This window comes from Ischnura elegans, chromosome 7, assembly GCF_921293095.1.
Source record: "Ischnura elegans chromosome 7, ioIscEleg1.1, whole genome shotgun sequence".
Classification (NCBI taxonomy): Eukaryota; Metazoa; Arthropoda; class Insecta; order Odonata; family Coenagrionidae; genus Ischnura; species Ischnura elegans.
The window spans coordinates 49,180,836-49,191,120 of record NC_060252.1 but is presented as its reverse complement, the minus strand read 5'-3'; the positions used below and the strand labels follow the sequence as shown (position 1 = coordinate 49,191,120).

At 39.3% G+C, this 10,285-nt stretch overlaps 1 pseudogene; it reads right to left on the bottom strand.

The window, feature by feature from the left end:
* Positions 1–7,796: 7,796 nt before the first annotated feature.
* Positions 7,797–9,199, bottom strand: LOC124162773 (annotated as a pseudogene).
* Between the last annotated feature and the right edge of the window lie 1,086 nt (positions 9,200–10,285).

Below are 10,285 nucleotides of genomic sequence, written 5' to 3'. Positions count from 1 at the left end.
ATTATTAAAAAAGAGTTCTAGGTATTTCCTTTCATTCCATCAATAAATCCTATTACCTTTCTCCATCTTCCTTGTTAATTTCACTTTCTTCTCTCCATCACGGTTTTCAGTATTATCTTCCTGCTTTGTACTTCTTCCGTCCAAATCCTTCCTCTTCTCCGTATCTCATCTGATATACTTTCCTAGTCCATCGTGTCTAGCACCACCTCATTTCTTTTTCGCCAAGTCTACTTCAACTTCTCTATTTTAATTCGCGTTTGCATCTCTAAAAAGTTTCTGTCGATAATATTATTAATGCGGTGGCCAAGCTTTGGAACAAAATCATTAATAAAACTTACATCGATTATAATTTAAAATAATTATTTCAAATCTCTCCTAAATTATCCTTTTATTTTGTTCGCAACAATGGTAATGAGATCTCCAGCAAATTATTAATTTTCGTAAGACTGAATCTCAAAAAAACAAATTGCTTTCAGAACACTACAGATATTTGAGCTATTTCGACTGCTCCATTTAATAACAGCCCTTCAGTATAATTAAGGCTACGTGTACTGCATTCTGTAAGTACTGTATCGTCCCATTACGTAAATAATTAATGAACTAGAACTTGTGCGGGCAGTCGATACTAAAAGAAAAAAATTATACCCATATCTAGCACATTAATCCCGCTTGAATGGAGTACCCCATCACCGAACTGATAAAGAAGGATGCACTTAGTGGATATTTACCGTTATTTTCGGGAGTATTTTAACACCCCCGGTCACTAAATGGACATCTTTCAAATCCCTCCAGCGCTATGAACAAAAATATTTGGTATCTCTGAGTTCTTGTTCATTATGTTATCATTATATTCATGATTAGTTTACAGCTATTATAGCGGTGCAATTATCTTTCGCTAACTTTTCTTACTTGCTAATGGAAATGACCTTACTTTATATTTTTATGCATCCCAACGCTTCTATAATAGATAGTCTCGTAGGGGTGTAACGTTCCGAACGTGCTACATTAATTTATATATTTCCATCTCCCCATTAACAGAACACAGGCTTTTACAACAGGGAATTAACAAAAATTAAGTAGAGGGACATTAAGAAACACCAATGCCTTGAATGTAGGCATCCTGCCCAGGCGGGACAAGAACCCGCGATCTTCGGTTTGGCAGGCCTAGACTTACACCGCCGCAACCGAATCCGGCCGGCCAGAATTGCAGCAATTCCCCATGATGCCATCAAACTACTGAAGTAAAATCCATTGCAATGAAGGCAAGGAGGCAGAAAATAAGTCTTTCAACGAATTCATAATAATAATTATAATAAACCAGGGAAGACACCAAAAAAATGGTACAGAGTGAAAGAACGACAACATACGGCTTGCATCGAGAGAAAAAAGGACACCACCTGAGAGAAATATAAAAGCAAGAGACACTGAAGCAAGTCCCACGCAGGAAGTCACCCACGCAGAATGGCAGAGTTTAAAAAGCGCCGACTTTGATATTAAAATGAGGAGAGAGAGAGAGAGAGAGACAACGAGAGAACGAATAAAAGTAGGAAACAAAAGAAAAGACAAGGGCCGCACTCGAGAAAGAGTGAAAATGGAAGGAGAGATAAGGGAGCGGCAATATTGAGTGCGGGACGTAAATACGGCATCTTTTGTTCGCCGCACTTTGAGAAACTATACCCCGCACGCCGATGAAAGGCCTCTTATCGGCGGGAGAAATAAAGGCGCCCGACCATTTCTCTCGCATTAAGTACCCGGCACATGGGCGAGAGTCACTCGTGGAGCGAGAATTATTTTTTTTAAGCAGGTCACCAAACACGCTCTGTGCTGCTGGAGACATTAATCAGGGACACGAGGGGATGAGTGGGGGTTACCATAGCTACAAGTAGCTAAGTTCACCAAGGATGAAGATTATTATTAAAGTATTCTGCCGATTTAGGTAGGTGTCCATGGAGTACTTAGGGAGAATTCTGGGAGCCTCCCTTTCCATCAAGCATTTCCTTCTTCAATTCACAATGAAGCCAACTCCCTTCCATTCTATCTAAAAATCCTATTCTTTTCCTTCCTCTCCCTCGTTTACTTAACATTCTACCCTCTGATACTGATTGTTTTCAACATCCCCTCCCCGCTAAGTACTCTCTCCATCCATGCCTTCTGCCTCCTCCGTATCCCATCTAAAAGCTTCCTCTCCTCTCCCAACATATCCGGCACTTCGCTGTTTCTCCTCCTACCCGTCTACTTCACCATCTTCGTTCTCCTCCACACCCACATCTCGATCGCATCCAGTCTTCTCTCTTCCCCTTTCCTTCGTGCCCACGTTTCCGAACCATAAAGCGCTTCGCTCCAGATGAGAAGCATGAAGATAGTCATGAAATCATATTACACTTAGCCGGGATTCGAACCCGGATCTCCCAATGGCCAGTCAGGCGAGTTAGCCAGTTAATCTTTCCTTTCACCCTTGTGTCCTTGTCCATTTCTTCTGCTGGTGAATGGTGAGCTGCCCCAGAGCCAGCTATTGGTTACTCTCGTGGGCCAAAGCAAAGGGAGTTTTCTTTGTATAAACCCCCGCCGAACTTGTTTTATGCAGACAAGTAGCTGTTGTGACTTAAACGTGGTTACGGATCTCAGGTCTCGGGAGTAGCAATGTATGGTATTTGGAGGAGGCGAATTATGGCTAAAGTTATTTTCCCCATGAGGGAAGGGTGGAGAGACACCTGGCGTCGGCGTTAGCCTGCTCTTAAAGAAAGGCGCCAAGGGGACCACGGCTTAACTTCCCATGCGACGGACTGCATTTGAAGTGCCCTCCACAAGGCACCGGGATTTGAACCCGTTTCGAATGCGTGGGAAGCCAGCACACGGGAGCTATATTGCGAGGGAATCCATTGGGAAGATTGTCTCACGTTGAACGCCCATAATAAAATAGGAGTCAATAGAACGCCCATGATATCCTTAGCGGGGGAATCTAAAAAAGAAAATCTTGTTTTAGGAACGAGAAATATTAGGATGAAATTCATTCCAACTGAGCTACGGCAGACAATGAAGTATTAGGAGCGCTGCAATATGAATTAATCTAGAGTTTAGAAATACCTAAAAACCTTTTAAATAGGTGGCAGTCCCTCTTGCCTCAAAAAATAAATTAATAGAATCCCTCAACTCTCAACTTTAAAAGAGAAATGCCCTAATGAAAAATTGGCCGACAAAAATGAAATGTATGAACACACTTTTCAGTTACAAGTATACAGCCGCGTTATTTGATGATTTAAGATATTTTAATCAGAATTTTTAATGTCTTCCAAAGAATAGCCAAGACAAAAATTTCCACATTAACATTGACAAACATAAATCTAAATATGCTGAAATATGCCTAATATATCGCGCAAACAGTAATGCTAAAATTTTTAAGTCTTCCACTTAGGAAAAGGAGAAACTTGTCAAAAATTAAAAATTCACGAGATGACATGGATTCCGGATTATGAGGCTCACTATTTTATTTTTCTGAGAACTTGCGCATAAATATAACTGTGGTAGCGTTAAAACAAAACAAAAAATGCATGATTCATAACGTCAAATATTCAATGGAAGTCTCTCTATTAATACTAAAAAAATACCCCGAGCTCACAAAAAATGTACTATAGAAATGATGTACGACAGAACAATAGTTCGGAATTATTATACATCGCGGCAAATGGTCATTAAAAAAGGTCAACACGTCAGCTTTAAAGGATTATTTTAATTCAGACAAATTGAGCGTCTATTCCCTATCTTCCCTCTTCTGCATGATTTAAAAAAGGCTCCTCTCTCTTGCCCAAGTCACGTGGGATACGTCATTCAGGCTAGAGATTCGATTGACCCGGGCGACACTCACAGCATTCCAAATCAGGCGGCGTAAGCACTCGAGGAATTTTTTTTTCAAATGGTCCCTCGAACAATTTTTCGGGGAGACGGAATGAAGCACCAAATTTTACTGATTCATCGCTCATTCCAACGAGAGGGAATGTAAAATTCATCCCCTTAAATTACGCCGCTACCCGTACATTAATCGATAAGCAGATACTATTTTTTTTCTTTCGAGAGTCACCGAATTTCCCGCACGCTCTCGCAAAGGGTCCAAAAATGAAGGTTAATTACAAAATAAATTATCCAATGATAATTGCTCCCCGGCATCAAAATCACCTGCATTAATTTATATTTTGATTAATGCCGATCTGAGCCCTTTTGTTTATTTCAAAACCTTAATTGAGGGCTTGTATCTGATAACTATAAACGCATTTCTCACTCACAGTTTTCACACAAATTTTATGTGAAACAGAAAAAAATACTTATTGTTAGTTCAATAAAACACAGTCGGAGGTAGTGTCATGTGGCTTATTACATAGGCTCTCTGTACTAAAGACTAATGAGAGCATAATAGAATTGAATATCTTTGGAGTGTTTTCAGCTGTTGACACTTTAAGAACTTTCGCTTTTTCGTTACGTGAAACCTATTACAGGACAAGCTTTCAAAATGATTCATTCAAGAAAATATTTTACCGTTTAAGATAGGTTTCCATGGAGTACTGAAGATGTATTCCGGCAGCCTTCCCCCCTTCATGGACCTTCTTCCCCTCTTCCCCCCTTCCCCTCTTTAATTCATAATAAAGACTACTTCCTTTCATTCTATCTAAAAATCCTATTCTATTCCTTCCTCTCCCTCGTTTGCCTATCATTCTACCCTCTAACTCTGTTTTCAACATCCCCTCCCCGATAAGTAATCGCTCCATCCATACTTTTTATCTCCTCCGTATCTCATCCAGAAACTGCCTTTCCCTACTAGCCATGTCAAGCACTTCGTCGTTCTTTTTTCTCTCTGTCCATTTAACCAACTCCATTCTTCTCCACACCTATATTCCGAGCGCCTCAATATCTTCTCGTTCTTCTCCCTAAGCGTCCACGTTTCCGCACCGTAAAGTATTACACCCCAGGTCAAACTCTTCATTGACCTTTTCTTTATGCTCTGACGTAACAATCCCCTCATAAGGACTTTCTTTTCACGCCACCTTAGCTAGCGCAATTATCTTCCTGATGCCCTCACTGCTGCGTCCATTTTCTTTTAATTTGCTGCCCAAATAGTTGAATTACTCTAATGTGTACAGAGCGGTACTACTTAATCCTTCCAAAAAGAATCATTCTCACGGTCATATGAAATTATCAGCTCTTAGCCGTTCCTATGAGTCTATCGTGCACTGAACAATTTCCCAACTGCCTGCACAAGCCAGAGCGTATGATAGAATAACAACAACCACGAAGCTAGGAAGCGCTCTATGGAACGGCAAGCAGGTGCTGATGAAATAAAATTGAACCGACAAAAAAATATGATAACATCCCCCGCATCTCCATTCACTTCTCCTCCATATGGGATTTCCTGGATACACGCCCAAAATCTTCCTACAGGCCCTTCACTCTTATAGCACCCCACCCAACGGCTCACAGTCGACGAAATAAGGCGGGTGGAGAGGGGGGAGGGGAAAATCCGATAATGAGATGTGATGAAGAACGCGAAGCGTGGGGGATTTTTTTTTCTGGCAACAAGGTTGAATATATGGGGACGCCCATATTTTCGTATTGAACAGAGCGTGTCAAACGATCTCGGAATATTTTCAAATTAGTATCCAAAACTTTATCAGAAATACAAGAGCGAAGAGAGTACATAATCTACAAGAAATGGGCGATATAAAGTGTTCCTAATAGTGTGGGAATAGGTATTATATTATTCTTAATTTATATTCTACAAATCATAACGAAAATTGCGATGAAGTTTTAAAAAATCAAAAATTGACTTCTATTTTGTAATGAAATTATTCGCAAGAAATAGGAATCTAAGTTATCAAAAAATGTCCAACAATAAACAAAATAAACCTTGCAAAAAATCCTAACGCTTTTATTATTTCTGATATCTTCATTTACTTAAATAACTAAATTGTTCATACAGCTGCAGATGTCTATCATCTCAAAGATTTAATGAATTTCGTGTTGTTATTAACTCTCTATTATTCTATTTCCTCTAATCAGTAATCCTATCTTCCTGCAGATTAAGGCAAAGCGTTCTACTTAATATCTACCGACGATTGCGTCTAATCCAGGAGAACTAGAAACATTTCAAATTACAACTGAAAATTAACAATTACTCTTATAACCAAAATGACTGCCCAATCAATATCTGAATAAATAAGCCAAGCTCATTTGAAAAAAGCATGGTAACTGTAATACACTTTCTCAGGTTTCCAATAGGGTGCATGGTTGAAAGTGTAACGACGTTTCGATGAGACACTACGATATCGTCTTCAGGGTCAGCAATGACAGTAATTCAACTGCAAACCGTATTGGAAACCCCATAACACTTTATAAATAAAAAGCATTGGTCGGGAGAATTTAATATATATTATGGATATAGAAGGTTTGGATGGAGCGAGTGCAGAAAGGGAAAGGGATATTAAAAGCTAAGCTAAAGGGAAGAATGGTAGTCAGGCAAGGTAAGGGAGAAAGATAATAGAAACCTTAGATTGAATGAAAGAGAATAGGTGCCATAGTGAGCTGATGAGAGGGGTTCATGATGAGAGGGAAACGGTCGAAGTAATACGAAAATGTTCCATGCATTACTACCTTAACTGGTGGGACATGTACCTCAATGATAATAATTCATTTGTTTCCATCGCGATCGACTCAACTTTTTTTAGGGTTGAGAGTGAATAGATACCAAAACAGGGCAAAAAAACGCAACTTGTTCCTTTTTATCGGCAAAAAACCTCTCGCTCGTCGGAGCCGCAGACCGCTTCGCTTCCTTCCTTAGCCCATCGCGGCGAGGGCCGTGAAACATGACGATGCCACGACAGCTCGTCATCGACAAGTGACAATATCGCTCAATAGGACTGTGACGCACGTTTTGACACGCCCGTCCCCGGCGCCGAAGACGGATGACGCTCAAATGTGAACGACAGCGTCGATATTTCTTCCGCACTCCGTACACATATGCACACATCAAATCGCTGATGCATCGCCACGCCCGGAAATGAAGCGAAGAGAGAGAAATCACACACGGGAGAAACGTTGCAGTGACAATATGCGACGGTTGCCACCACGTTCAACCGATGCAATTCATCTTTTCAACTTTCGCTACTGTATTCAATATTTTTCACGTGTAGTTTTAATTGACGGTGCAAGTCATTGTGCGTACTTCGAAGTACTGAATGAAACAATTAACAAATCCCGGCTATACCAAATAATAGTTTCACAGCGAACTTCATCCTTGGTGTTTGCAAATTGTGCGTACTATACCCTTTTTGCGAAATGTTGCCGGCTCGGCGGTAGAGAGCTAGTAGCCAATCAGAAGCGCTTCCCCTTCCACCTCACCGTTTCCCTCCATCCCCTCCTCTTACCCGCTCCATACGGTCAGCCACTAAGTTTTTTCCAGAGTGAAAATTACTAAGAGTGTTTATATTTTACCATAAAATAAAACTATTTATGAAAAGTTTCCCACAGAAGGCAGCGGGAAATTTTGAGAAGCTAGGTCACTCATTTTAACCCATTTATGCCGAAGGTTTGAAAAATGCGAATTTTATCCTGATTTTTACATATTGTCGTTAAAAATACGTACGAAAACAATATCCGAAAGAAAAAACAATGTATCTCTTGCCAAATATTAATTACGAGGTGTTCCATAAATGGAACACTAGGCAAATCCACTACTATGACGTCCTCATTGATAGCATGAAAAAAATTTGATTCGGACTTTTTTAAACTCACTTTTAAGAATGATATCCAGGTTAACACTTAACATGGAAGGATACATTGCAGTTTTTACATTGAAAAGTGATATTTTTGTGGCTTTGGACACAGCGAGTTTGCTTCCCCTGCGTTACATTCTGATGATTCATGAGGTCATGACGTGAGTCAAGTTCACGATTCATAGATTTCATGATTTCACGGTCTCCCTTTCCCACCAGGCTCAATAGAATTACCGTTTGTCTCTGTATATTGACAGGTCAATCGGCGACAAAATTTAAGAAGATCCATTGGCTTCACATCGTTTTTATGCATTTACCAAGCATTTTGTAAAGCCAGCTCAAAGCAGAATAACCGGAGGGCTTGAGTACCATTTCTTTCCACAGTTTGATGCTTGAAACTTGTCAATATTTTCATCAGTTCGGCCCACTCCTCCCATATACTGATTATAGTTATAGTATAGTACTTGATTGAATTTGGCTGAGTAACTTGTATCTTTCTTCTTCTTTCTGCTTTTGAGAATAACGACTGACTGTTACAAAGGATTGACACCGGCACCAGAAGATGCAACAGTTACAACACTTTTATCATTTCATCTACAAACAATATTGTCTTTTCCATCAATTCGGTAATCGAATGTGCCCCAATATTTTTTATTTAGGGTAGCATCAGATAGTAAAGGAGGTTTGTCTACGCCATCTTTTCTCACTATGCCAGTTGCTTGGTGGACCATTGAATGAAGTTTATCAAGGAGTGCAATGTTTGTAAACAATTTGTCGAACAGAAAATGGTATTTACCGGGATGCTGCGTTGTGGGTACCTCAGTGAATTGTAAAACAATTGAAGCACTTACACCATATTATTGGTATTGAGTGTTTGGTTTTTTCCTTGATAAGGCTGAAACCAGCAAATTTAGCCCAGACGCACCAGAATTTATACCCAAACCGAACAGGCTTACCCCGAATGAACTGTTTGCACCCATCACGACCGATATAGGGAATCATGGCCTCATCAAAGCTGATGAATTATATTTCATTTGGTACAAATTTCATACATCTGTCATTCAGACGCTCAGTTAGAGGCCGCAACTTGGAAAACTTGTCCGTGTGGTTCAAGTTAGAGTTGTCAGCAAAATGCAAATTTGAAAATATTGTTTCAAATCGGTCACGTCTCATTGCACCACTAACTAGAGAATTACGCGAATCTGGTCTTTTCTCCCAAAGTATACTTCTTCTCGGAACAGAGACGTAACCACTCAGGAAAATTATTCCCAAAAAACACCGACAGCCAGTTCAAGGTTCACTTCAATGTCCAGAAAGAGTTCTAAATATTCTGTAGGGGTTTTCATTTTCGTGATTTGTTCTTCCGAAACTCTACCTTCTACTGGCTGGGCAGTCAGATAGGCTTTCTTTCATTTGCGCACAACTTTGGTTACATTTTTTCTTTGAGTAATAAGAGGTTGAGGCGAAGCAGAAGCCGATGCACCGCCATTTTCAATAGTATCACCATCCGGTATCAGAAAAAGGTAAAACTTCTCGTCAGAAGAACCGTGAATGCGATGATCAGAAGCGTGCAGCAATGAACCGGGAAGATAATTAATTGTTACACGCCTAATTACTTACTTGATTTAAAATTAAAGTGAATTTTTCAGTGCGCATGAATGCACGCATAATAGTAGTGGATTTGCCTAGTGTTCCAAAAATGGAACACCGTTAAATAAAAGCTTATAACTAAAACAAAATACGCTGATTCAAAAATTTCTTCATTAAGCACTGTAGGTTCACTATTACTGAACATGCAGGGAAAAATGTACAACATTTGCACGTAATGACAAATAGTTATTAATATAACATTAGAGATGGTCACAGAAAAACTGCCTTGAAAAAAAAGACCGATATTTCTCAACACACTGGCTGCGATGGGTTGGCAAAACTGACTAAATTTTTCCGCCCCATAATGCAATATATCTTTATCAAGAGGTACAGAAAGAAAAACCGTGGCATATTTGTATATAATGAGTCGTAGTCATTAAATTAGAAAGTAACAGCAGGTGTTCCAAAAATGGAACACTAGGCATAAATGGGTTAAGGACAAAAAATAGAGTAAATTTCATTCCTTTCCTTCTCATTAGGCACAGAAAATTATTTATCAATGAATGATTGAGAAAAAATATTACTTTTTTACTTTTTCAAAAATTATGTGGATAATTTCCGGTTTCAGGTGATGCCAAGACACTGGTTCAATTCACAGCTAAGCCAGTAAAATCTAACAGTTTTGCCAGTATCTAGTATAGCATGACAGACTATTGAATTTTATGCATAGTATTTTGATTCAGGTAAATAATATTATATTAGGTATTAACTGGTAAATTGAAGATATTTATTATGTTTGAACAATCCTTGATGTTGCCATAGTGATAACGACATTAGCGCCCGTTTGCAGCTTCTATAAACTTTTTATAATAATAATGCTTATTATTATTTGAGATGCCAAATTAATATTTGGCATACTCTCCTGGTTTACAACACTG